Here is a 25,972-nt window from a genome sequence, read left to right as displayed (position 1 = left end):
AAATTTTAATTTAGTCAAAAACCTTATTATCGTTAAGGCCAGCGTCAGACCATCATTAAAAGATAGACCTCCCAAACTGAGGGAGTAACCATAGTGAACATATATACTCATCAAAAATCATTCCAGCTCTAAATACTAACCTACGCATGGAATGATGACCCTACACCAGTTAACATACCTAACAATATTCATATCCATTAATGATAAGACTTAATGAAAGAATACAAATATTATTGTGAAACATGTCATTGAATATGTACTATTTGGAGGTAACCAAAAAAGAGAGGGGCTAGAGCCATCAAAATTCCCTGCAATCAATATCCACTTACTAAAACTCATAACCCGAATGGGACGGGACACCCGGTCCTTTAATTATCTATCTAATCCTACTAACTATATCTCATAAAACAAACAAGATACTTTGCCAAACCAAAATACTATCTAATTTGAAACCTACCTCATAATATCAATTATCATACTAAAATAGAGCACTATGAAAATAACCAGGCATTAATCTCATTATTCGATTAATTTGAGACTAGCAGATTACCAAATATATTACAAGCTGAAAACTTCATGCAAAATTTGAAAACTAGCACCAAGATTTGAAAGACATAAACCATAAGAAATTGTAGAAGTAGCTACAAAAAAGCATAATTGATATATTATCATTATAATTTTCTAATGCTAGGTACATACTGAAGGAGTTGGAAAAAATCTCCTTACAATTGCTATAAAAGTATTTCATATATCTAAGTATGAAATGCCGCTATACATAAAAAAAAAAAAAGATTTCAATCCTAAATCAACTAAAGTAGATACTATAATCACTAAACCAGAGACTAACACTATTACATGCAACCTACCCCTTCCCATCCATATTACATACTATCTGCCTTAGCACCTAAGATCTCCTATTTTTGATATACCATTATGACCTTAGAGACTTCATTGAGGTATTGTGCTTGAAAATTTGGGGGGAATTCAAAATTGAACTTTTCCATGCTTGTCTTCTCAGTGTTAGGCATACAGAGGTTAAGGGCATCCAAATTCTCAAAGGTATCCCCAAGTTTGATGTATGCATTGAAGGTGTTGAGATAATTGGTAAGCCAAGATTTGTTCACATCTTCCACAATGCCCATCCATCCGAGTAGGAAATGGATGTTGACCTCCATCCTAGGCCATTCCCTATAGAATGCATAATTTTTGTCAACAACTAGGGAGGGATAGTGAAAAGCAACTTCCAGCTCTGGATAACCTGGTGGAAGCTCCATGTATCTCTCTGGCAGTGGGATTTGTAATTTTTCATCGATGCTTCTAACTACCTATTCAAGCCCCTTCCTCCATGTAGGATTGAAGATGTTGCAATAGAGTTGGATGATTTCTCCCAATTCAACCCTCACTCTAGCCATGCATCCATGGAAGGAACCAATTATATCATTGTTTGTCCTCCAAGTAAAGCTATGGTCAAAGATGCCTTCTCCAATGGCCCTACTCACGACTATCCTTGCCATGTCATCCAGAGGGTTCATAATTCTACTCCACCACTCTGGTTTAACATTACCACAAAATGCCATGGTGCGGGCTTCCGTTGTGTGGAAAACATAAATGTTGGAGTCCATTGCAAAGAGGATAGAGCTAATCGTGGCCCTTGATAGTGACATGGAAATAAATAACCCAAACCAAAGGATCTAGAAGCCTCCTAGCATGACCTCATGTTAAGGTGATGCCAGTAGATTGAGGCACAGGCTAAATGCATATGGAAGAGATAAGTAAGCTAGATCCAAAAATGATGATCAAGCCACATCAACATCCGAAAAAGTAGGTTCCCACCTTTCACAATGATTTGTAGAAGTGGAAGACTATTAAAAAACACTATGTAAAAATCTATAGATACTACTAACAACTTATGTCATATAAGGGGTCATTCCCCGAAGTAAAAAGATCCTCAATACTATAACCTAAGTGAAATTGACCTATTAATAACATAGGGTAACAAATTAAAGAGAAGTTTTAACATAAAGCCTAGGGCCATGAAAACTCAAAAAGAGTATTCACTATGATCTTTTAATAACTTGGAGATTTACACCATCTGCTCCTTTGTTTGCTAAAGCATCTTCCTTCTAGTTTCCTTCTTGGAAAATATGGCATATCCTAAAATCAGCGAGTTGATCAATAAGTGTAAGAACATCACTAAGTTTAGAATTTAGTACCCAATTTGGGGTAGCCCATTTCCTAATTGCATTGAGGATGATCTAAGAATCACCTTCTATAATGACTTTTGTCAATCCTAACTCTAGGCATAGAAGGAGACTTTTTCCTAGAGCTTCTAATTATGCTAAATTGTTGGTTGTAGGCTGAATTTCCAGGGCTTTTTAGCAATCTAATTGTGTCAATCATCATTTATGATACAACCAATACCCGCCATACCTGGATTGCCTTTGGCTACTCCATCAAAATTGAGTTTATACCATCCATGTGGGGGGGACCATTTATAGTCTTCTCTAGCTTTCTTGATGCTCTTGGTATATACTAGGGGTGGGTTGATTAGATTACTCCAATTCTTCTTCATGAGTCCATCCCAAGAGGAAAAGGAACCTTCCTCTTTCCTAACCTTTCTAAGATGTGAATTAGTTACTTCCACAATGCTAGCTTCTATTTTAAGAAGTAATCCTTCCAGTTCCATTTCAACATCTTGAAAAATACGTTTGTTTCTCTCCTTCCAGATTTCCCAGGACACAATAGCTAGGCATATGCTCAAAAGCTTGTTATAGATACCCTTTACCATATTAGTGGGCCATCCTTTTAGGAGATTAGAAAAGGATCTTGGCAAAGGGTATGTCCATCCTAACTCTAGTCTAAGCCACTCCCAATAGGATTGGGAAAAGGGCGTCTATATAATGAGTGGTCTACATCTTCAATATTATGTTTACATAAAACACACCTAGATGGGCCTTGAAAGCCAAATTTATGTAGCCTGTCTTCCATCAAAATCCTATTTTGAGAGGCCAACCATAGAAAGAATCTAGACTTGGGTAGACAAGTAGCATCCCAACATAGATTGAGAGGGATTTCTATATGATCCCATCTTTCTAAATGAATCAGGGTATTGTATCCATTTTTGACATTGTATTTTCCATGCTTCGAAGCTGCCTAGACAAGTTCATCTTTTCTCTCAGTTTGCTTAACTATCTTGTCTAACAAAATCTTTTCATAAGCCTCTCTTACCTCAGAGTCTATCCCAACTCCATCAAAATATTTCCACACCATTTGGTTGATCCTTCTGAAGTGATTTTCATCTTATAGTCACTTACTTTGTCTCCCCAAATAGAAACTAATTTATCTTTGAGGTCCATAGGGAAGGGTCTAAAGACTATCAAGGGGAAACCATCCCAAGAATCCTCCCAAAATAAGGCCTCATCACCCAATTCTACATCCCATGTTAGAAATTTGTTGATAATGTGATGGAACTTTGTCATGAAATTCCATCTTTTAGATCTATTGGGAAGGTTCCTCATTCTAAAAATTGACAAAGGATCATTTGCATTAAGATATTTATTGTATAATATCTTAGCCCATTTCTGGTCTCTTTCTTTAAACAAATGCCAAATAAGTTTGGCACCTAAGGCTTTATTTTGCCATTGTAGGTTCTCAATCCCAAGACCACCCAACTCCTTAGGTTTGCATTTATTATCCCATTTAATAAGAGCTAGTTTCTCATCTTCTTCGCAATCCTTCCAAAGGAAGTTTCTAAGATTTGGTTCTAATTTTCTCAATGAACTCTTAGAAAGGGGGAGACAGGAGAGAGGAAAAGTAGGAATGGCTAATAAAATAGATTTAATTTTTGTACTTTTTCTAGCCTTAGAGAGCCATTTATCTTTCCAACTCCCAATCCTAGCATCAATTTTTTCAATGGCATTCTGCCAGATCTTGCTAGATTTAGAACCCTTTTCCAAAGCAATGCCCAGATATTTACAAGGAGACTAACCTTTCTTGAAACCCATCACCTTGTAGATCTGGTCATCTACTTCTTTATTAGTGTTTAAGAAGTAGATCTCTGATTTGTCCTTATTTACTTTCTAACCAGATGCTACCATATAGGAATTAATAATAGATTTTACATTCAAGGCTTCTTTGACTGTACTTTTTTCGGGTAGGATAGTATCATCATCATATTATTTTTTTTAAATAAAATAAAATGGATGGAGCCACTATATACATTATTAAAATAAAAATAGGTTCAACGGTTCATTCAAGAAAGAACCTAAAAGAAAACCCAAAATCATCACCCAATACAAAAATGCCAGGAGATTCCATACAAAATGTCAAGGAGGTCATTGTCTTAGAAAACTACACAGCAATGTTTTAAAATCTCCACACCAAATTAGATCTTTCTCAAAAAAATTCATATGGTACTTTAGTCAAACTCATCATATGACCTCAAACTCCTAAATCATTCAGCCAGCCAAAAACCCATATTAGTCACCTTTCCATTTTAAGCATTTTCTTTGCCTTTCCAACTGGAACTCTTCAATTTTCCAATGCCTACACTTTCCTCTCTACCTAAATTATGTGTTCCAAGGGTATGAACCAACTGGTTTAGCATCACTAAAGGAGGAATATGCTACTCAAATTTAAGTTCTCCTTATTAGAGAGAATACATTTGCTACTCCATTTAGGTCTCTTAGCCAAGAACGAAATCTCTTCACATTCCTCCAGCCTTATAATGGTAGAGTTTACCAATTACATGTAAAGCATTTACAAATCCTATGAATCCAAGGCTCATCACTAATACCACGGTAGGTGTTATTTTTAGTCCTAGGGTATCATTAGTATAAAACCTCAACATATTGTTGCCACTACTATTTCCAGCTATAGCACTAGTCGTTCTTCTCCTCTGCATCCTAGTAGCTGTAGCACTACCTCTAGGAGGATTATCCCCACCTCTTGACACCATTTTGAAGGCTGTGGTAATGGTGGTCTAGGTGATGGTGGTGGAGGATGTGCATGCAATCCTATATGCATAGAGGCCCTTTGCACGCACCACCCTGGCAATCATATCCATGAAATTTATGAGAAAGTTTGAGATTGGGAAGATTCTATGAAATGGGGGTCATCCCCCCTATATCTTATCGAAATCTAGGCAGCCAATCATATGATCTAAACTTTTGTGAGTTTAGTTGATCATTCGGTTGGATAGGTCATCCAAGGAAATAGCTAGAGTAGTCATGCACAACATACTAATGGAAGGGCCCATAATTTTATGGTTAGGTATGGTATGGGCTAGCCCCCCCAGCCTAAATTTTTATGGGTATGGGCTATCCCCCTAGCCCTAGCCCTAGCCCTCTAATTTTATGGTTAGGTATGGCCTATAATTTTATGGGGCTAGCCCCCTAGCCATTTTATGGGCTATAATTTTAGGTTAGGTATGCCTAAAATTTTATGGGGTATGGCCTATAATTTTATGGGGCTAGCCCTAGAATTTTATGGTATGGTCTAGTCCCTACCCCTAGCCGTAGCCCCCTAGCCCAAGCCCTAGCCTTATAATTTTATTGCTAGGTATGGTATGGGCTAGACCCCTAGCCCTATAATTTTTTGGTATGGTTTGGTATGGTATGGGATCCCTAGCCTAGCCCTAGCCTTATAATTTTTTGGTATGGTACTGGGTCCCACCCAGCCCACATATTATTATAGGCCCCCCCTCCCCTTTAGAATAGTAGAGATACCCGTATCATTTTATATTTGCAAACCCTATAATTTTATAGGCATGTTATTGCCCTATTGATTCTACATTGTCCCCAAATATATCCCTAGCCTAGAAATCCCCCATAGAATAGTAGGGGTAGGAAAATCAGAACTCTTGGTTACCTCTTCTCAGAGCAAGTATCACAAGTCTTATCATCTAACCTTTACCTATAGCTCTTGATGACTCTTTGCCTCTGGATCAAAATCCAAACTAGCCTTTAGAATAGTAGGGCCCCTGCAGGGGTGGGAAAAAACTCCCCTTTCAATAGTAGGGGGTAGGGGTAGGGTGGGAGGCCCGCTGCCCTACTATTCTAAGGTTAGCCCTTTGCACCCACACACTATAGAATTTTAGGTAGGCCATTGCCTGCAAATGGGCCACCACCTTCAAAATAGTAGGGGGTATGCATGTAGGGGATACAACATTCAAGTAAGTGGAGAAATTTTCCTTACCTCCCCGAGTACACATGATGACTATTCATACCTCAATAACCAAACCCCTGCATCGAGAATAGGTTTCATTCTTTAGGTCAACATCTATAGTTTCATGAATGATCACCCCTTAGTGAATAGGAAATAAAAAATGTACATTTCTATTATAGTGGAAATACTTAAAGGAAGGACCTTGTAGTTGTTGTGCTTGTTTCAGCTATTGTATATTTGGGGGTTGTTGCGGTAAAGTTGAGGACTGTTGTCGTTGAGGAATCATTTGATGCTATTGTTGCTATTGTGTTGAAATATGTTGCATCTTCTAATACATTTGTTGACTTGATGTAGCAATTGATGGATGTGGGGAAAAAGGAGGATGAGGCCCTCCTACTTGCACTCCTTGAGGTGCTAAACCTAACACCATATATTGTGGTGGTTCAGTCTAAGGAGTCATATCAAGGGTTGGAAGCATGAAAGGCATTGTAGCACCAACACCTAGAATAGTTCCTTCAAAATGCATGCCCCCCACCCCCTATTGCAAATTTTCTTGGAGTAGTTGGACCTTCTATCTAAAATGAACGGCTTAGGACAACATTACTTTGCTCACTAGATCCTTGAACATAGCCAGTGTGTTTGTCTTGACTTGAATCCCTTGGACAATTTCTACACCAAAACCTGGTTGTGTGATCATTACTTCCATTGCAGAGGATATGACCCATCATATGCCATGCAAGATCCCATAAAACACTTTCATGTGCATTATATATCTTGACTTGAGGAACTTCATGCCCAACAAGCCAGTGTATAATAGATCCATCAAAGCTTCCACTCACAAATAACTCCTCATGGAATGGATGCCATGCCATAGCTATCATGTCCTTATGATGCCAACGATATGATTCAAGCTCTTTTAGTGTGCATATGTCATAAAGCTTTATGGTTTGGTACTTCAATGTAGCAAGCACCCAATTACCATTCTGAATACATTTGATAGAGAGGATTGTATTCCTATGACCATTAATATTGCTTAGAACCCATCCTATTTTTGCATCCACAATTTTATGACATTGTCCTTACCCCTAGCAATAAGAAAATATTTTTTTGGATGCCAGTCAACACTCATCACATTCCAACCATGACCTTCCAAGTAGTGTTCTTCTTGACATCAAGAAAAATCCCAAACTTTAACATTTGTATCATTAGAACAGGAGAAAAATTTTAAATCTATCCTAGAGAAACTCAGATCATGTACAGACTCTTTGTGTGCAGATTTGTTTGCTTTCACATTAGTCATATTAGTTTTCTAGTACTTGATGAAACCACCATCATCACTAGTAACCATCCAATTCTCATTATGACTCCATACCATTGACTGGATTGCCTAATCATGAGCTTGAAGAATCATATAGATTTTGATATGTTCATTTAGTACCAGCATAAACACACTTTTCTTCCTCCATAATGAGTCTTAGGGTCTCCTTCAGTTTATTGTTAGCAAATATGAAGCTTATTGCATTCTTTGCCAACTGGAACAACTCAAAACATGAAGCAAAAAGGGCATATTCTCGAGAAATGGTAGTAGAGAAGATGCTTAGATCATCTGTGCACAAGATCAAAGGATGTTTAACTCTATAGATATCAGAAAAATGATGATCAGCAATTGAAGCAACACATTCCATATGCATGTTAGATGTCAAGTAGACCTCAACCAGTGTATCTAATTTTTTCCTTCACTATTTATCTCTTTTCCCTATACATATAATTCCAGTAATCATATTCTTAATGAAATCATGAAGGCTAGGAGCATCATTCCCAAGGCAATAGTACTTTTTAGCACAAGGTACTAGATGATGAAATGGAGAGTGCCAAATGATAAAGAATGATAAACTTGTTTCATTGTTAATGGTATCTAATAAAATTGTGTATAGCTCTACCAAAGTAATTGGATCCCAACTATCTAGTCTCTTTCCATCACATCCTAAGTTTGAGAGGTAGTTAGCCAATTGGTTACCTTCATGATAAGTATGATTGAGGAAGCAATTTTCAAAAGCATCAATGAGGCACCAGACATGTTTTAGCTTGTATGCTAGACTTCTGCATTGAATTTATCTATTAATACAAGCCTAAATATTAATAAGAGAGTCCCCTTCCACTTGGAGCTGAGGTATCTTCATAGATGATGTTACAACAAGACCAAGGAGCAAAGTTGAAACCTCAACATTATTATTAGTGCCCCATGGAATAGGTAAAGATTTTATAAATAGAGTTATGCCCAAGTGATTTTGTAAACACACACCTATACAAAACATCCTTGGATTGCCACGAGATGCACCATCAAAATTTAGCTTCATAACACCTTGGTCTAGAGGATGCCATTTCACACTCAATCTATCTTTCTTCAATGTATTTGTGAGGCGTAAAATATTTGGAATAGATATAAGCTTCTAGCTTTTGAGAATTTGATTATCCCAATTGGAGAAGCCAATTTGTGATGACCTCTTCCTAATATTAGTTATAACTAGTTTAGAAATTGATTTTTCAATTATGTCAATGATAGCACTAACTATAAATTGCTCCTACCTGAAGATATGTTTGTTCCTTTCCCACCACAAAGCCCAAACAACCAAGGATGGGGAACATTTCCAGATGGGTGCTAGAAGAGATTTTGCATGTAATACTAGCCAGGCTTAAAACAAATCCCACAATGAGTTTGGTAGCAACATTGAAAAACTAAGTTTTCCAAGAAGAAACAACCAACAATCTTGAGCAAAAGCACAGTGAAGAAAAACATGATCAACATCTTCAAAAAATTGCCCACATAGAAGGCATTTAAATCATTGGGCAATATTGAATCTTTCTAACCTATCACTTATTAATGGCCTTTTTTGAAGAGCTAGCTAGGAGAAGAAACCTACTTTAGGCAATGTACAATCATTCCATCAGAAAAAATAAGCCCTTTTCTTAATCAAATTATTCTCCAAAGTGCTAAGAGCCAAATTTCCATCTTTGATTGAATAGCATCCATTAATAGCAGGGGCCCAAAAAATCTTACCTTCTTGTTCAAGAAAGAATACATCCCTATCACTAATAGATTGATTGAATAAAAGAGCAATATGATCTGGTATAGGCAAACTGGAAGGATCTTTCCAATTGATCTTGTAAGAGAGAGGATCCACCTTAGACACATAATCCACAACCCTGTCCCCCCCAATTGTCTTTAAATATCTAAATGAAAACTAAAAACTCTTGTCTAGCAGCTAGAGGAGGTAGGCCATTCCATGAATCCTTCCAAAATAATGCTCAACGTCCATTATTAATTTTTGAAGAAACATAGTCAAGAATCACAAGCCTAGATGCAGTCACAAGCTTCCATATTTTAAAGTCTCGAGGTAAGCTTGAAGTAGTTAAGATTCAAAGAGGATCTAGGGAGTCAAGATATTTTGATTTCATAATCTAACACCATAAACTATTTGGTTTGTAGATCATTTTCCAAATCAGCTTTCCACCATAAGCTTTATTTCTAAGTGCCAAGTTATGGAGACCCACTCCACCACAATTTTTGTCATGCATCATATCCTCCAATGAAATTAGCTAGATTTTTCTATGTCTAGACATATTTCCATTGCAAAAGAATTTAGTAATTATTTGTCTGATATGTTTAATCACTGAAGAAAGAGCATGCAACACAGAGAGGAAATAGTTTGGTATAGTTGAGAGGACAGATCTAATGAGTAAAATTTTACCCGAGAGGGAAAGCCATCTAAATTTTCATGTTGAAACCCTACTTTTGATGCTATCAATGATTGATTTCTAGTATATAGCCTTGTTAGTTCCCATAAAAAAGAGAATTCCTAAATATGTTCATGGTAACAATTCTTGATGGAAGCCAAAAATGTTAGTAATCTTGTTTGAAAGGATAGCATTGGTGAAAAAGATGTAAATTTTTGATTTAGGAATACTGATTTGCTGACCTAAAATGGTAGTATAAAGGTCAATGACTTGCTTAATTGATATGAATTCCTGAAGAGAAGCAAACCCAAATAATAGGGTATCATCTATGCATAAAGAGTGTGTGATGGATATAGTAGATCTAGGCAATTGATTTCCTTTCCAACTTCCATTTATGTTTCTAGAGGTAACCAATCTACTAAAGGCCTCTGACATAATAATAAGCAATGAGGGAGATAGTGGGTCACCCTGTCTTAGACCTTGGGAAGAGGGTAAAAAACCTGAAGGAACCCCATTGATCATGACTAAAAAAATTGCTCTAGAAATACAAGCCTTAACCCATTTACACAACTTAGGAGAGAAACCAAACTTGAGAAGAACCTTAAATAAGAAATTCCAATTGACCTTGTCATATTCTTTAACCATAGCCAATTTGATAACGAATGATGGAAGCTGATGAGAGTTAATAGAATGCAGTGTTTCATGTGCAACAAGAGCTCCTTCCATGGTCTCAATCCTAAGAACAAAACCACCATGCTAAAGAGAGATAATTTTTGTGAGAAGCTTCTATAATCTTAGATATATAGCCTTGGCGAATATCTTATATATGGTGTTGCATAAGAAAATTGGTCTAAAGTTGGCAAAAGTCCTTGGAGATAAAGATTTAGGAATCAAGGCTATATTGGTGCAATTGAAAATTTTAAGCATGAAGTTGTGCTTTCTTGATTCCTCCATTGCAAGGAGAAGATAAAAAGAAATAAAATCACAACATTTTTGAAAAAATCTAGCTATAAAACCATCTAGACTAGGAGCTTTATCTGAAGACATAGAAAACACCACATCCTTAATCTTAATTAGAGTAAAAGGTCTAATCAGAAAAGCATTATCTTGTGAGGTAACCAAGGGAGGGATTGTTGAGAGCATATCCTCAATGAAAACATGAGATGGTTAATCATTTGGAGCTAGGGATAGTAAAGTTTTGAAAAATTTAACACCCTCAATCTGAATGCTTGTTGCATTAGACAAAATATCATTTGAATTTGAACTCCCAATTTGAAAAATAGTGTTTGATGCTCTCCTCTGTTTGACTGACATGTGGAAAAACTTAGTATTTTTGTCTCCCTCCTAAATCCATGATTCCTATGATTTCTACATCCAATATTCTTCTTCTCTACTACAAAGCTCCTCCCATTCAGCCTGTAATACTTTTTGTTTAACATACAGATCCAGAGTTAAACAATTAAGGATAATGTGAGAGTGGAAATCCTCTAAATTCTTAATCACTTGTCCCTTTTGAGATAAAAAATTTTTGAACACATGCTTGTTCCATAATAAAATCTTAGATTTCAATAATTGAAGTTTTTTATAAAATTGAAACATTCTATTACCCTCCACATACGAAGCAAATACCCACCATTGTTTCAATAATGGGAGAAAGTGTGGATGTCTAAACCATATATGCTAAAAAGTAAAAATAGATTGATGTCATATAACTAAAGAAGGGATAGATATATTAAGTACCACTAGGTAATGATTAGGATCTAAAAAGGGAAGAACTTTAGCAGAGGCAAGAAATTTTACTAATTTCCAGAATTGGGAGACAAGGAATCTGTCTAGTCTCTCAGCAATTTGTAAAAAACCCTGTTTATGGTTTGTCCATGTAAATTTACCTTGTGTAGGAATAATGTCAATTATTTGGTTATTTGATATGAAATTCTAAAAATCTTCTATAGCTCTAGGTGGTGGACATATTCCTCCTTTCTTTTCCTCAAGACTGACAATGGCATTAAAATCACCCTCTAATATGAAGTTCTCCTCGACATGTTCTTGTATTATCTGAGACACATATTCCCATAACACTCTTTTTTCTTGCATTGAAGAGGGACCATAAATATTAATAATCTAAAAGGATAGATCAAAATGCTTGAAATGTAGTAGTTGCCAATTATTTTCATGTTTAATAACATGACTAGATATTGTTTTTGGGTTCCAAAGTGTTGTGATCCCCCCCCGATGCTCATGTACCCAAAGAATGAGCTTGTAAAAGAATAATATCCACAAACAAAGAGTCAAGTTTTTGTTTGACTTGATGTCATTTTTCAGAGGTGTTGATGTCTCTAACATTCCAGGTAAGAATCTTCATTGAACTTGAGGAGACACACTATTCTCCTCAAGCTTCTTTTGTGTGGGGTAAAAGTATCATCAAGAGTGGATTGTAAACCAATCTCAATTTCTTCTCTTGTCTTAGAAGACTTAGGATTTCTTCCTCTTTTCTTGGTTTTTTTCTTAATAGCTAACTCTGCCATTGGACTTTGAGCAATAGAAAGGGTTTTTGAATAATAAAAAACCATCTTGTCATTATTGTAGTCACCATTATGAGATGTTTTTTCTTCTTGATCAGGGATAATGTGTGAATCTTGCTTCATATTCATTAGTATAGTTGGGTTCTTTGAACTCATCTTATTTGTGTTCTCAGCCAATTTGACTAGAGTTAAGACAATATTATGAATAATTAGTTGAGGCCAACCAATTACAGAGGCAATAATTGGTTTAGTCATAAATGCTAAATTATCCTGGAGAATTGGATCAGTTGTATTATTTAGATCAAAATCATGCACAACCTCTAGAATCTCCACCAATTAAGGGGATGTAGTCAAATAAAAAATGAAGGAATCTAAAATTATAGTCGAAAGGTCCCTATCAGTAGCTATATTTTGTACAATATTGACCATATTTTGAATATATGTTTCCCTTGGATCTTCACACACATCTTCCACTTCCCGAACAAAAAATTCATCAAAAAATTTCTTAGCCATTGAGATTGAGAGATGGTATGCCACAAATTTGAGTTCTACCTTAGATGGTTTGGAATATTTGGCTTCAAGCTGAAGAACATTAAGGATGTCTTCCCAATTGTTGAGCTTAGCCAGCTCATGGCACTGTATCAGGGGTGATACTTGGTCCTTGTTTCCCATCATATCTGGGTAAGTGAGTAATAATTGGGGTTGACTATTTTTTGAAATCACTTCTATAAACCATCAAGATATGGATGAAAATAACTTGTAAATGAACCTCTTGACACTATCATGTTGTATCTCTAATCGAGATCGATCTGGGATCTCTTCCACTATATGATTATTATTATGTTGGTCATCTAGATCATTGTGTGAAATAGGGGCATTGATCAATCTCCCATACTCTGCATTATTCTCCACTATCGTTGAGCTAGAGCCTTTCTGAACAGAACATTTAGAAGGATTCATACACCTATCATTATAGACATCCATAGATTTACTGATGATCCCTCTATAAGAGTCACATTGATATACAAAATGCCCTAATTTGTGTTGTAATTTGTAAATGATAATTGCACCTCGCATTTTAATCAGCTGTCTCCAAGAGCCCCAAATAGTTTTGAGCAGAATATCATTGGGAAGGGTCTTGTTTTGGAAGACCAATAAACAAACTCTCACTTCAAGATTGGGCCACTCATAGGGGATCAAATCATGCTTGAAAAATATCCCTATCTAATTAGCAATAATTTGAACTATCTCTGGGTCTCTATACTCTAGTGGTAGAGAAGGGAATGCTATCCACATAGGAAAGAATTAGAAAGAAACTAGATCTGCCTTAAAATAGGAGTACCAATTAAAAGTGCAAAGCCTAGTTCCTTGATAGAACCATCCTTTCTCCCTATTAACTTTATCTCTTTCTTCTTTGGAATCAAAAATTGGAATTTGAATCCATTAGGAAGATTTCCCTTAAACCTACCTGAAAATGTCGAGCCCAACTAGTAATATCATTAGAAATTAAATCAGGGTTTGAAAACTTACCAATTAGGGCAGAATTTTGTAATCTCTAAATATGCTTGCCAATGAGATGGTCTGCAAGGAAAACTTCTAGATCCTTTGGATGAGGGGCATGATGTTGTGTTTCTTCATGAATCGAAGTGAGGACAAGTTTATGTACCTTTCTCTATTCAAACTTTTGTCTAGCCACAATCTTTGGATTGAGGGGAGCTCCTCCAAGTGGTGGATTAGAGACATGCAAAGATTGAATCTTTGATTGTAAAGGTGGGTTCTACCCCTATAACTAAATAGGTGAGCTTGGAAGAGAACCATAGCATATGTCAAAATGTTGTTTCTTACACTGATTATTGCTTTTGGGCTTTTTTGAGGGAAAGCCCTTACTAGTTTTTTTGAATTTTTTTTCCGCCTATGCTAAGCATTCAAAGTGAATCCCTTGCAGGCACCATTCTTTGATGCTTCACCCACTTCCAATGTTGAAGAACCCTCATGTCGTGAAAGATTGCTTCCAAATTGTGGAGGATGTTTAGTGATCTTAGAATGAAAACAAAACCTAGGATAACAAAAAAAGGTTTGGTTGGTTGTACAACAACTTTACTTGAGAAGATCTTAAGTGCATCATCTCCTACAAAGTCTTATTTATTCAATGTCCTTGATGAAAATTTATTCAGGAATGCATTTTGTTGGAAGCCATGAAAGGTCTCTAGGAGCGTATTTTCCTTGTTCCATATATTCCCTTTCTTTATGCGACTATTTTTCTTTGATGTGTAATGTTGGGCATATTACTAGCCATAGTAATACCATAGATTTCCTTATTGTTGTAGGCATCTATCACCACTCTCCAAAAGGCTTCTACCATAATGATGAAGAGGGAGGGGGATAATGGATTAGCTTGTCTAATGCCCCTTGATATCTTAAAAAATCCCTCAAGTGTTCCATTAATTAGGAGAGAAATTTTGGGAGTGGAGATGAATTTGAAAATAAGATTGATCCATTGATGTGAGAAACCAAACATTTCAAGCACCTTACAGAGGAATCTCCAATCAACCATGTCATAAGCTTTTTGAATATCAAATTTTTTGAACATACTAGGCTCTTTACTTTTAGATGTAGAATGAATGGTTTCTTGAATAGTGAGGATGCCATCGAGGATAGATCTACCTAGAAAAAAAGTTTTTTATTCCTCTAAGATTATTTTCTGGAGCAAAACCTTGAGTCTATTTGTTAAGATCTGTGAAAAGGTCTTATAAATAGTGTTGCAAAGAGCAATAGGTCTATAGTCCCCAGCAGTTTCAGGATCAGATTTTTTGGGGATCAAAGTTAGGAAGGAGTAATTAATTTCTGATAATAGAGCTCCACCATTCCTTGAGGCTTCAATGGCTTTCCATAGGTCTTCTTTGATAATGTCCCAAAATTTCTGATAAAAGAAATTGTGAAAGTCATCTAGGCTAGGGATTTATTAGGGTTCATAATGGAAACAACCTCTCTAACTTCCTCCAATGTAATAGCTTTATTCAGGAGTTTGTTATCCTCAAGAGTAATTACTTTTGGAATAAATTTGAGTAATTCATCTTGCACCTCCCTGTTAGACCCTTCAAAATTATTTAGAATCTCTTGATAATGTGCAAAAAAAGTGTTTTCTATTTCACTTGGATTCTCAGTGAGGAATCCCATCTTATTTCTAATACTAGTTATTTTACTCTTCGATCTTTTGTATAGGGTAGAGTTGTGAAAGAATTTTGCATTCTGATCCACTTTATTTAACCAATTCTCCCTAGATTTTTGTCTCCAAAATATTTCCTCTTTTGATAATATATCCTCCTATTTGGCAAGTAATTTTTTTTCTAACATATATCGTTCATTATTCATGCCTTTCTTAATTACTTCTAGATTTAAATCATTTAGTTTCTCTTCTATATCTAATTTTTCTTTAAAGATATTATTGAAATGTTCTTTTTTCCATTTAAGAATTAGTTCTTTCATCATCTTCATTTTTGAAACAAAAACAAACATCTTGGAGCCTTCAAAATTATCTTGATCCCACCACTCTTTTATATTTTTAATAAAATTAGGATCTAAAAACCACATTTTTTTACATTTAAATGGATTCCTTGTTGGTTTTGATGATTCTGCAAATTCTAGTCTAACTAGGTAATGATATGACCCAGCAATTGGCAAAATGGTAGAATGAATGTTAAAATTATTCCCATCCAGATTGCCTTTAAAGAAAAACCTATCTATTTTTTTTTCTATATATGCAAAATCTTTCATCCTGTTATTCCATGTGTACTTCCCATTATTGATTGGAATATCAATCAGATTATGTCCATCACACCATTCTTTAAAGACTAGGGAAGATTGTGAGAGATGGCAGATACCACCTACTTTTTTTGATAGATTTAAGACTGTATTAAAGTCACCACCTACTAGGCATGGATTATCCTTATGATTATTCATAACAAAACTAATTTCATCCCAAATCATTTTCTTTCCTAAATTACTTATTGGACCATATACATTAATTAACAAGAAATGAAGATTAGATTTTAAACTCTAAACCCTTATGCTGATCCAATTATTACTGCATCTGAGGAGATCTATAGAAACTTTCCTAGGGTTCCACAGGATTCCTAGACCCCCAGAAGCACCTACTAATTCTTGAAATGTGGAGCTCCAGAAACCAAGCATCTTTTTTAAGTTCGATCCTTCTGCCTTACTTAACTTTGTTTCTTGTACTAAAATTATATCTGAATCAAATAATTTAAGGTTTTGTTTTAGCAACCTTTTTTTGCTAGGGGCATTTAGGCCCCTAGCATTCTAGGTAGTAATCCTCATGGCTCCCTAGGAAGGATCTTCCCCTTCCCATTATTAAGTAAATGATCTATCTTCTGCTGTTCCATGTTGAGTATATCTGCTTCCCTAAGTTCCTTCAAAGACCTTTTGCCTCTTTTACCTTTCACTCTCTCATATTCAGGTGAGCTTAGTCCTTCCTAATTCATCTGTATCCCTATATATTCCATGTTATTCTGAGCACACATTTTTTTCTCACAAACATTTCCTTCTATTTCATCAATTTCCAATTCTCTAATGATTTGGTCTATTATGCTTGGTTGATCTCTTTCTTCTAAATACAAGTCTTTTTTTTTAATATTGGCAATCCCTTTGCCTTCTTTCTCTACATCCCTTGCATATTTTTTTGACTAAATCTGACCTTTCTTGTTATCCTCATCCTCAATCTTCTATAAATAATACCTTAGATCTTCATAAGTGTAATTATTGCCACCAAGTTTAAGAATTCTCTGCATCAATTCCTCCTTCTGAGCTTTGATGCTATTATTAATGTTCTTAGGAAAAAATACTTAAACTAGTTCCTCAGTTAGCTACTTAAGAAACTCATCTTCTGATCTTTGAATTGTCACTTCTAGGCCCAAAGCACTATCTTTATTAAGAAATTTCTAGAGCTCGTTTGCCAGGGACCTTTCTATTATCTCTATACTATGGTCCTCAACATTTTGTTTGTCAATTGGAGTAAATGGTGACCCACCATATTCTATTGGGGTTTTCCAAAATTTAGATCTATTGCATGTGTCTTTGACTAGAGTTATGTTTCTATCTTCTAAAACTTGTAACTAACATTGCTTCCTTTTGAGATCTTTCACCATATCATTGTGATTTTCTCCATTACTTGGACTTAATTCAAATAATAAGGAGTTCTCAATATCTTCTATGTTCTTTTGACCAATCATCCCTTCTTCTTTGGATTGCTAATGAGATATTTTCTTTGATTTTGGAGTTACCTTGCCTGTACCATTAAGATCATTGTCCATTAATGCCCTACAAAGGGGAGTTTCTAAGTCTTGTTGCTTAAATATTAACAAATTCCCTCCCCTCTCACTAGATTCAGACTGATTTTGAACACTTTGTGAATTTATCTCACGATCTCCTAAACCTTTAATCTCTTTTGAAGACCTAATATGCTCTGTATTACTCTTTTTGTCTTCTTTCCTTCTTTTTGACCTTTGTTTTGTTTTTTAGTCATGTTTGGGTTCTTCTCAGATTCCACCACTATGATATATTTGAGTCTTGTTTTGGCTTCTAGATTAATCTTATTATTCTCCATGATATTCCTTTAATCATGGAGATGCTCAGTTATTCTTTCCTTTTCCTGATTATACTGTGAAGATGTCTCTTGAATTGTCGAACTTAACCTCAATTTCTTTTTCTGAATTTTGATCCATAGGAACATGCTAAGAAAGTCTAACGTAAGTGGTAGGGTTCTAAATCTAATTTTCCTATTGTCATCAAACTTAATGATTTCAGATATTTCCCCTTCAAAGTTTTGAAGATTTATGCCATAGGATGATTTATTGGTTATAATCTTCCTACGAGTTTGAACTGGTTAATTAAGCTTGGTTCTAATGAGTAGTTTCACATTATTACAATACTGAAATGAGAAATAAATGCCATTAGATCTCCCAATGTAGACCATAATGACCTAAGAATCTCAATTTGGATCAGCTTTGGTGGTACAGACTGAACGATGTACCACATAGGACACATAATATTTATCCCCTCTATTCTAAAATTCAGACTCCATTCTACAAAATTAATTGAGTACCCATTGAAAAAACATTTAGAAAGAAAAATGAACTCTTCTTTGATGATTCATCCATACATCTCAAATAAAAGATTCTTTCCAAAAAGTGAGAGGTACTTATCTGTTCTTCATAGTTATCTTCTAACTAGTAAGCAAGCAGAGCAAGATCTTTCTTTGGGCCATTCCACATTGCATAAACTCCAACTTTTTGACATTCATTCCATAATTCTTCAATTTCTGCATTGGAGATGGGTATATCAACAATTTTGGGACTCTCTTGAGAATCTAGGGCACCACTTGGGCTTTGTGAAACTTTGGAAACCTTGGCCATAGACCGATGGTGGGGGGGGAACATAAGAGTGCCTATATGTTTTAGCAGGAGATTTATTAGGTTTAATCCTACTGGAATGTAGAGGCATAGGAGTCACTACCAAATCTGATCCTACTGTTGTGGGTGAGGTTTTGCATTTGAAAGGCTGAGCATACCTAGTTAGGTTAAAAACCTTAAATTAATTGTCCAACTTCTCAATTGTAAAGATAGGTTGATCTCATAGACTACCTAAGGAAACTAGATTAATGACATAGGATTTGGCTTGAGCATTATCTAATGTTGTATGTTGGGATTGTTCTTTAGGATCCTCTAACTTCTCCAAAATTGAGAAGTTGTTCTTCATTTGAACTTTGAAGTCATTATACCTCTATTGCTTGGTCGAAGGCTTATATTTAATGTAATTTTTCAGTTTCATCCAAGAGTTTCTACCTACATCCTGCCATGATCTAGGATTATGATTTTGTTTGCCAAAAGTCTACTCTGCCTATTTCGCTTGAACATTGTAATTCACCATTTTTTTTTATGGCTATACTTCTACTTTAATAGAGTTTTATTTTCCAATATTATCTCCAATTACTTTATGTTATGTGGAAAACCATTTTCAAGAACTAGTATTCGCATGAGAACTTATTTTTTTGAGCATTGTATTGTATTTTACAAACTATTATTTGCCTTGTCTTTTTTGTTTGCAATAATTAGTGACTATCAGTAGTCTCTATAGTTCCAAAATTTGAATGAAGAAAAAAGGAACACTCAACTACTGATATATATCTTGTTTCTATTTTCCTCAATCTTGTATTTCACCAATAGACAAGTTTTTCTTTCTCTCTGTTTCTTCTACTTTCAATTGCTTTGATTTGACAGTATTTTGAATTACATCTTCAGGTTATTCAAGGAGGGGGAAGATTTAAATTTTTCATTTTTGATCTTCTTGTTGGTGATGTTCTACCTTTAAATATTGGTAATTAGGTATATATCTAAATTGCCTAATATTATTATCCTACACATTCTTTTATTAGTATATTTTGAAAGTAAATTATTTCTTTCTTAGATATTTATTATATCTTTTCAGGTCCCTATAGATGTCATTCTAATTAAAGGTCATTCCTTGTCAATTGATGAATACAACATGTTTTTGAGGTGATAGATATCTTATAAGTTTTTGATGCCAATTGTTGGGATATTTTCTTAATCTTAACTTCATATTTTAATTGTAGGTTCACAAAGGTCAAAAAAATGGAGACAAGGTGATTAGTATTCCACAGGTGCTAGGAGTTTGACTTGTTGATTGAGAGCATCCTTACACTTTCATTCTTTAATTGATCAAGTGGTTCACTTCTCACCCCCTCCAACCTCTATGTTGCCTAAGTTTTCTTATTTGAGACTTCCAAAAATATTTGTAAGCCAAGACCTACCTAGGAAAACAACAAAACTAGCAAGAAAAAAAGTTCCCCATGGTTATCCATCTGCAATGGGTTGATGGAGTGAAAAGATCACAACATGTACTTTGACTCTATGTGAGTATTTACATACACAAAAAAAAGACTGTTAAGGTCTTCATGTTTTGCACGTTCAACCATAGAGGGTGATAAATCTTCATAATTATTGCAAAAAACTAACAAAGGTGAAGATAACCTATTTTCAAAATATGAGAATCGAGTTTTAAAAATCTAATTTGGGAATCTAACTTTGATATCATTAAAATTGAGGAAGATTACATTTTTTTAGTTATAAATTATCTTGCATTGGTTTACAATATTCTTAATGTATGTTTGATAAGTATTTTCAAATCTAAATTGAAATGACAAAATATTTTAGATTCTTGTATTGATTTATGACTTTGCCCGTATAAGTGAGCTCTATTATTTGTAACTCATTTCTAATTTGGCTTACTGTTTGGTGTTGCAGATGATATTTAAGGGGCACCAAAATTTCACATTGGTCATTGGTAAACTTTTCTTGAGGTGTCCCTATTGGAGCAGTTAAAGAATTTTTTCAAAACCTACATGACCTGTGTAAGCAATATGGTGTGGTACTTAAATGATGGGTTCATTATTGCACCACATTCACACATCAACTATATACATATTCAATTTCTTTTAGAGATGGTTATATTTTATGTAGTTTAATCCATCCTTTTGATTTTGGTTGTGTATTGGGTTTAGCCAGTGAGGTTAACCTTTATCATGGTACTTGAATAGCCTATAGAACATGAATTCTCTACCATCAACACCACCTATAGATAAGGTACATGGAAATGGTGATGGTGTGGTAAGAAATATGATGTATATTTGTATGGATAAAAACAAGAGTCCTCTTGAACTAATTATGTGCATTATGCCCCAAATAGACAACAAGCATCTATATGGTTTGTAATGTGATTTTGAAATATTTTAAATTATTTTAAATTTTGTGTGAAAGCCAAGCAGAATGAAGGACTGAAATAGAGATTTGTAATCTACAAGTGAGTTGTAATTTTTTATCAAATCAAGCCTTACTATTACTTTCTAATCATTGTATTAGTCTAGGGTAAATCCTTTGGATTAAGGTTGACCTAACATTCATTTGTAAATCCTTTAAGCAGGTAACATTCCAAGTGAACGATCCAAATTCCTCTAACAAGGCTCACTCCTAACAGGGTGATTGAAATTCTCTAACTAGGTCACATTTAACAGTGTGTATTGTAACCTTTAATAAGGATGGCCTTTCATAGGGCATCACTTTAGAAGAGTGAGAAAATAGGGTATGTGCAGGATCATGGTGTGTGTGAAAGTGGTGCTATGAAAAAAGTGGAGGTTGAAAATATCTAAAAGCATTTCAAAATTTGCTCTGGCTTTTTTCCACCCATCTTGATACCAAGGCTAAAAAGTTTGGGCCAAGCATTTTTTGGTATCTTATCAAAAATTAGGTATTCAATATAAAATTGGATACCCGAAACTTGCAACATAGATTTAAAGAAAACCTAAGAGCTATTTTGCATTGCATTTTTTTGAGTTTAATTATTATCCTCCATTCAGGTATCGAATTTTTGAATGGGTATCAGATAAAGATAAGTTTTTTTATGTATTTTTTAATGATTTGAATGAATATTATTATAAATTAGTTATTTTAAATAGAACCTATTAAAATTAAGTTTTTTTAATAGAAATTTTTGAAATTTAGGTTTTCTTAATAGAAATTATGTTTTGCAAATTAATAGGTATAGCTGACCCAAATGATGATACTAAGCCAGGAAACAATGTTCCTTGTAACCCTCCACCAAATGATCCAATGCCCCCTCAAAAATTTTCCACCAAATGATCCCCTACCCCCTCAAAACCCTCCTCAAATTGAAGATTTAAAAATTGAAAATCTTGCCAAACTAAGGGTTTTGTGCACCACATATAATAATATACCTGCATTAGATCCCATCTTTTTCACATTAAACACCATAGTGGATAATATTGAAACACTTACCAATGAACACAATGTTGCTCTTCAATGGTGTGAGTAAATGCATGCCATTTTTGATGATGGGTTGGACTATGATGAGGTTTAAACCCTAAATATAACTAAAGATGATATAGTTAGCCTTTTTGTAGACCAAAAAACTGATAAACTAGTAGAATGCACAAAGCCCAAATTATCAATTAAATGGTGCACAAATGAGGCTATGCATGCAAAATTTTGGGATCATTGGTGGATGTTCTTTAACATCCCTCCACACAAAAATTTAGAGGTTCCATTCTATTTCATTAAAAAATTGTATTGTGAATTTGTGTTGCACCTCAAGGTGAACTATTGGAGCATGAGTCCCAACATGGGTGTAGGAGGAGGAGCTCCTCAAAATAGACCCTTTGCCTAGTGGAAGAAAGTTGGAAATTTTGTCCCTCATACTAATGTCTCCACCCCCTCCAGTGCAACACCCTAATATCATTGTAGAGGCTAGCTCTTAGACTATTAGAGCCATCCATAGATTGAGTAGCCTATTGATATCCTAGGCTAGGTCAATATTGCCTCCTCGTGTTGATGATGCTAGCATGAATTCATCATCAGCGAGCTCATCACATGTTTGTGTGCCCCATACTTGCATAATGTGCAAAAATATTTTTCTAGGTCCCATAGGTGATCTTTATGAGTGTTAGCTTATATTTGAGGAGGATACACTAGATGCACATATATAGGCTATGAGCCCTGATGTGAGAGAGGAGGGGAATGAAAAGGCATGCAATCCTTTTGTGTTGGTACATGTATACATTTTTTTGTTATGACATATGCAATTTAAAGTTAATCTTTATAAAAGAGTAATTTTAAATCATACTGGCTTATACATGTATATGATCTTCATTCATGTTTAGTTGATGACTAAGGAGGAACTCAGATAGGTTGATAATGCCACGCTCTTAGCTATATCATTTGGCCTTCAGACATCTATTGTACATTATATTTTGTTATCATTATTTTTCTATTTGATATTGGAGCATATATGGTTTCTAATCTTTCTCTTCTCTTGCAGGTATTACTTGTCAGTGGGAGGTAGAGTGTAGGGAGTGAGGCATAACCCATTGACAAGGGAAAGATAATTAGGTTCTTTTAATGTGATTAAATATTGATGCATTCTTGTAAAATGTTTGTGGTAATCAAATTTAATTACATTTTTTATTGTACAGGGCATGGCTACTGGTGATAAGTCTAGGCAAATTCAACATCACAAACCCTCTAGAATTTCCATCACAGTGAGAGCCCCATCATATGTATAAGTATCACTTATTTTCTATTTTCCTTGATTTCATAAATAAATTCAAAACTAATTTCTGTGATATTAACAACTAGTATTTTTTATCTCATAGGAAACACCTAGTGCACAATAGGTTGGATGCTAGAGTTTTGTATCTTTATTGATGCAACCATTATATCTAGAGGAGGAGTCAACAGAGGTAAGTTGTAGTTTGAATTCTTGATTATATGTTATAAATTTAGTATGATATGAATTATAATGTTATAGTTTAAGTTGTAGATTCATCTGACAAACATACTTGAACATATACAAGCCACAATCAATGAGGTTCAAGCATTGCCAAGGACATATGAGAGGACTCCTGACTAGCATAGGAGGTCAACAAGAGAGGTATTTATGATGAAATTTTAATACTATAAATCTTCATTAAGAAAAGGATCGCTATGCATTTGAGTAATTCAATGTTAGATACATAGAATCATATAAATTTAGTAGTCTCACTTTGTGTTTTCCTTTTTTGTTTATGTAGGAGGCATCCGATCCACCTAGTGTAGTGAAGAGGCTGCATTTTGATCATCCACCAGTAACATAGGATGGCATAGTTGTCATAGGATGCATAATGAGACATGTTGAGATGGCATATGCCACATTGATATTACACACATTCTAATGACATGATCAGGAACATTTTGTATATGGATCTATGTATTTTGATACATATTTGCATAATTTGTCTATGGAATCATGAACTTTGATATATATATATATATATATATATTTGTGTAATTTGTCTCTGGACACATGTATTTTGATATATATAATTTTCATTTATGTACACAATGATATACATATAAATTTAGTATAGTATTGCTTAATTTATCATGGATCATGTGTATTATTCATGTTTATGGAATATCATTCATTTTAATCATGCTTGTTATATTTGATTCAAATGCAATAATTTGTGAGTAACATTTTAACAACCTTTATTATCTAATTTTGATGCAATATTTAATTTGAAATGATATCGTATATGTTTAATTTGAAATGATCTCTACAATCCCTTAAGATTACAGTATGGTTCACTCACCCAAGCACACTTAGAGTACCTTGGATACTCTTCGGTATGGGGTGGCCACAAACGATGGAGGCTCTCTGCGGCCAGAAAAAGGGTGTCACCTGCCTATCTAGAGCTAATGGCACTAATAGTTCAATACCAAGATTAGTAGTTTTAAAGTTATGTAGTGATGCACCTATGAACTAAGGCACACCAAACTCAAAAAAAACTTCAAATATGACACATCTCCCTCTCTATGTGCATCCTACACAACCAATAAAACATGCGAGCATTCTTGAATTGACATGTGCAATTATCTAACCAACGATATGTCTATCCATAACAATTTCATGCTCCTATAATAAATAAAAATAATTCTTGAAACAATGTTGCACAAACTCGTGAGAGTGAGATCTATCATTACTCATGTAAAAATGGTACTCTAAAATAATCTTTCGATTATCTTCCACAGTATTAAGGGCGTGTCTATATGTTATGTGGAAAAAAATAGCAATCTGAATAGAGTTGTAAAACTAATATTGTGTCTCATTTTTGAGGCTACAATGTGTAGTTCTTTGCAAAGTCAACAACTGATATAATAGTGCTAATGGGAAAAGTCTCCTTACACATTCTAAATTTTTAATCCAACCACTAAGACATGTGACTATGTCATGCGTACTCGTAGAGAATATTTCTCTTGAAATCTAAAATAAAACTAGCCACACTAATTTATTTTGCAACCAATTCACATCTAGGGCCCTCACCCCCACTCTTCAATGTGTATTTTACCATTTTTTTTACTATTTTCCTCCCAAGATCTTGTTCGCACCCTTCATGGAAACATGTGTCAAACTTAGATAAGACATCACTTTCTGAACACTTCTCATTTAAGCAAGCATTTCTATGAAAGAAACAACCATCAACTCTATGACATAAAAATTGATCTAGAAAGTCTCTTGATGATTTTGGAAGCCCACTAGCACCACAATTAGCCAATGTTTCTTTACTAGGCAAAGTATAATAGATGGAATGTAACAGTTCATGATGCATCGAAAACTCAACATAATATTCACAAAAAACATGTATTTTGAATTTTAAGTGGCACACAATAAACTAGCTTCAAAGATTCAAAAGCCCTTTGTGATATATGCAATCTTGGATGATTGTCTCTAAATTCTTTGAACAACATAGTTTGACTTACCTCCAAATAATGTTTAGGATGTGGCATGCGATCTTTGATGCCAATTCTCAACTTCAACACATCTTTAGCATTGGGTGATACTCTTGAGCTAGAGTGCCAAAACTATATAATTTCTTTCTCCACATCATCAGATAGCTTCTTATC

The 25,972-nt window shown here is 34.7% G+C and overlaps 1 pseudogene; it reads right to left on the bottom strand.

Moving 5' to 3' along the window:
- Window positions 1-6,493: 6,493 nt before the first annotated feature.
- On the bottom strand, window positions 6,494-7,576 carry LOC149553418 (uncharacterized; annotated as a pseudogene).
- Between the last annotated feature and the right edge of the window lie 18,396 nt (window positions 7,577-25,972).

This window comes from Cupressus sempervirens, chromosome 6 (assembly GCF_028749045.1).
Source record: "Cupressus sempervirens isolate cs-2001-9-10 chromosome 6, ASM2874904v1, whole genome shotgun sequence".
Lineage (NCBI taxonomy): Eukaryota > Viridiplantae > Streptophyta > Pinopsida > Cupressales > Cupressaceae > Cupressus > Cupressus sempervirens.
This window is presented reverse-complemented; position numbering and strand designations above follow the sequence as displayed.